Source organism: Vanessa atalanta, chromosome W, assembly GCF_905147765.1.
Source record: "Vanessa atalanta chromosome W, ilVanAtal1.2, whole genome shotgun sequence".
Classification (NCBI taxonomy): domain Eukaryota; kingdom Metazoa; phylum Arthropoda; class Insecta; order Lepidoptera; family Nymphalidae; genus Vanessa; species Vanessa atalanta.
Genome location: NC_061901.1, coordinates 7,689,087 through 7,693,786, shown reverse-complemented (window position 1 = coordinate 7,693,786; position 4,700 = coordinate 7,689,087).

The window sequence follows — 4,700 nt, the reverse complement described above, 5'->3', positions numbered from 1 at the left end:
TGGCCCGCTGCCGCTCTGACCCAGTGCAGCGCGTCCACGCCAGCGCCTTTACCGCTGACCGGAGCGCCCACCGTGCTCGAGTGCCGCTCCACCGCCTCGAGAGCGCTAGCCAGTTCCACAGCCCTCTTGTAGTCGATGTCCTTCTCGGCGAATATTCTCGACCGCATTTCTTTACAATATAATCCGGAGACAAATTGATCTCGAAGATTCTCCTCCAGATTCGACCTGTGTTTACAGTATAGTACCTTATTTGGTAAGCGTGAAATAACTAGACGCAGCAGGAATCAAGTCTGTTTAATTGAGTATCTATTACAACAATGAATAATAAAATTATGTGACATAGTATTTATAGTAGGCACAGTACATCCCCCTTTAATTTAAATAATTTAAATTTAAAAAACTTTATTGACCAACAACAAAAGTTGGAATAAAAGGCGGACTTAATGCCTGAAGGCATTCTCTACCAGTCAACCTTTAGGCCAAACAGATAGTCATGAAGGCGGTAACAGTAAATTTTACAATAAATACGATGATAATAATAATAATGAAACAAAAACATAGATAAAATATTATATATATGCATGAGAATACACATTTATAATTATATATACATATATGATATATGATAACATAACAGAGACATAATAGAAATTTTAAAAACACAGCGTAGTGAGAGAAAGAAGGAGAAACTTAAGAGAGGTTTTTAATAAGATGATCCTGTAAACGACGCTTGAACAATGCCTTAGTAGGAGCCTTTCTAATTTCTACCGGAAGTTTATTCCATAATCTGACAGCTTGGACAGATAAGCGTTAGTTAGGAAACCAGAGAAGTGACTGGGAACAGAGAAAAGGAGAGAATCAATAGAGCGTAGCTGTCGATCATGATTGTCAGAAAGAAATTTGAATTTATCCTTTAAGTAATCAGGGGAAAGAGGGTCAAAAAGAATAGAAAAAAGAGAACACAGTAGCCGTAAATCTCTGCGTTGGCGGATAGGGAGCCATTTGAGTTCGGCTCGACAATGGGAAATGTGGTCGAATTCTCGAAGGCAGAAGATGAAACGCTGGGAATTATTTATGAGGCGATCGAGTTTGTTTAAAAAAAAATCATTGAGATCGACATAACACACATCAGGGTAATCGATGATCGGATATATAAGGACTTGCACTAGCAAAACTTTAGTTTTAATAGGGCGAAAATTTCTTAATCTATTGAGACACCTTAAGGTGGCGGTAGCCGAGCGACTAACTTCATTAATATGCACCTTCCAGCTCAAAGTTGAATCAATGTGCAGTCCGAGATCTTTAACATTTTAAGAGTAAGGTATGATATTGTTATTAAACACGATATTTGGCAAAGAAGAAATATCGCACTTGGAAATGATACGCGAACTACCAACAATGATCGCCTGACACTTAGCTGGATTTACCATGATACCATATTTATTAGACCAGTTATATATGTAAGTAAGGTTTCGATTAATTTTATTTACAGCTGAATCGATATCCTCCAACTTAGTATGAATATAGAGTTGCAGATCATCGGCGTAGAAATGGTAAGAACAGTTATAAGTAAGAAAATTTATAAAAATAGAAAAAATAACAGGAGAAAGGATGCCACCCTGCGGCACGCCAGTAGATAGGTCAAGCCACCCGGAAAGAGATTGATCCAGCCTGACCGCTTGCTGGCGGCCACGAAGATATGAGGAGAACCAGTCCAGAGCTGATGAAGAAAAGTTTAAATGCTTAAAAATGGCAAGAACATTATCATGATCTACCAAGTTAAACGCGTTGGAAAAATCAATAAGGACCAGTATGGTGATCAATCTATTCTCCATACCAATCCGAATATCCTCAGTTACTTTGAGAAGAGCAGTAGCTGTACTATGGCCTGGTCGGAAACCTGACTGATGAGATGATGAGCTGAGAATATTATTGTTATAAACAAAGGAAGAGACTTGTTGGTAAATACTTAATTCTAAGACTTTTGACAAGAAAGGAAGAATGGAAATGGGTCTGTAGTGATTTAACTGGGAGGGGTTGGAAACTTTAGGAAGAGGAATAACATAAGCTCTACGCCATAGTACAGGGAACTCTCCTAATGAAATAGAAAAATTTACAATGTGAGTTATAGCTGCCAGTATATAGTCTAGAATAGATGTTATCATATATCGATTAATGTCATCAATACCAGTAGCATTCGATGTGATTGACAGTATAATTTTACGAATTTCTTCACCAGACACTGGAGAAAGAACGAAGTCGTTAAGAGAAGGAGAGGCCATGGATTCAATTTCTGAAATAGTACGTAACTTAATATTAGGACATAATAGAGTAGAAGAAGAAAAATGTGAGTTTAAACTATCAGGAGACAATGAAGGCACAGAAAATTTATTGTTACGCTTATTTATGCCTAATGTTTGTAGAAACTTCCATATTGAGGCCAGAGACGAGTTACTTACGTTAATATGACAATAGTGGCGTTTGGCTGTTCTTACCATTAAGTTACACCGGTTGCGAGCAGCCTTATAAAATTCCCAATTTTCTTTGCACCTGTCATGTTTATATTTGCGGAAAGCACGATCACGACGAGACATAGCCATACGCACCCCTTTAGTAATCCAAGGAGCGGGCGGTCTTCTTATCTTGACAGGACACATTGGTGCATGTTTATCAAAAAGTGATGAAATGGATGTATTGAAGTGAGAAACTTTATCATTAATTGTTGATGAATTATACACCAAAGACATGTCAAGCGATTCTGCCTCATTTTTTAAGTTTTCTAAGTTAATTTTAGCAAGATTGCGCATCCACACTGTAGGAGGTTTAATTTTAGGAGGCTTAAGATTGTAGGACACATATAAAAGATCGTGACGAGAGAATCCGGGAGCTAATAATTGACCATATTTAATGACATAATTTGTTGAGGAGACCATAATAACATCCAACCAAGTATCAGGCGAGTCAAAGTTATGATGTGTAGCTCCAGAAGGGAGAATGTTGAAATTAATAGAATTTAAAAGGCTAGAAAGTTTTAAAGAACGTGGAGTCATTTTTAACATATCTGTATTCAGATCGCCCATGATTACATGATGTGTGTAATCCGATGAAAGGGACTCAAGGACAGGTTCAAGTGAAGAGAAATAGTCAACAGCAGGAGGGCAATAAATAACTCCAAGAACCACTTTCACACCCCTGAGACGGATTTCAATGAATACAAATTCAGCAGAGAACGAGAATGAAGAAGGAGATGAAAAAAGAATATTATAGGGAATCTCAGAGCGTAGATAAATAGCCACACCTCCGCCACTTTTGCCTATACGGTCGTTCCGAATTAGCACAAAATCAGGAAGACTGTATAAGCAAGAACTAAGAGAAGGTTTTAACCAACTTTCGGATATTAAAATGGCGTCTACAGGGGCATTGGAAAAGGCTTCAAGAAAATCAGAAAAATGAGAAGGTAAGCTTTGAGCGTTAATATGACATACATTAAAAAAGTGAGGAGAATTGAGAAAAGAACTACTAAGCAAGGACCCAAGCGTTTCAGGAACATGGAAAGAATCATCGTCTACGTCAGAAGAACAACTACTACTACATGCTGATAAAAATATATCATCTGTAGTGGACATAATTTTACAATTTTAATTGTACGTTTCGATAAATTGAATACAATATATAAAATATATATTTATATTATGAATAAAATATGCTGAATGATTTAATAAAAATAAGATAAATATGTATATACTCTTTCAATAAATATTAATACTATATCTATTAATCATTATTTCTGCACGTCCCGCCGGTTGACGGTTACATTAACACAATAACAAAATAATAAACACTAAATAAAAACAGGAAAAAAACAAACAATGTGGATAAGAAAATACAAAAATTTAAAAGGCCAAGGCAATAGGAACGAAGACATAGTAACATTAATTAATAACAACAAATACAAGGGTATTCTTATTTTGTTATCAAAAACATCGTGTGTACTAAAATTAATAAAAGAAATGAATACAGGTTACAATTAATAACACCTTGAAGGTGGGTACTGACGGCAGCGACTTTAGTCGCCGGCGACCTCAAGTCGCTGTAAAAAGTCACGTCTAGACCGTCGCTGGCGATACAACGACTTTAGTCGCTGCAAATCTGAAATGTCGCTAGCGACTAACGACTTTGACCAAAAAATTTATAGTATTTTTCAGCTTTATCAGCTGTTAAGTTCAATATAATATTCATTTATAATTTCAAGATATTAAATACAAAGTATACCACAATATTTATCAACTATTTAGATGATTAATTTATTTAGATAATTAATTTAAATTGTATTGTATACACAATACAATTTAAAATTATTTTATGACAAAAGAAATTAATAATATTTATCACACTAAAAAATTAGTCAGATATAAGTTTACATTAATTGTTTTTTGTAATTTAATACTTGACTGTAATTAAAATATTGTTTTACAATGCAATAATAAAAATATAATATATTTAGCGTTAACACTATTAAAACTAAAAAAAAACAACAATTCACTCAAAAAAACATTTACTTAATCATTAAAAGATATTAATTATTCTAGGTAGGTAACTAGATGCTAAAAAATAACTTAATCCTAAATTAAACAATACTAGAGAACGTATTATCGAGCGCAGGGACTAGCGTTTGCCGATGTCTCCGCTCGCCCGCTTGC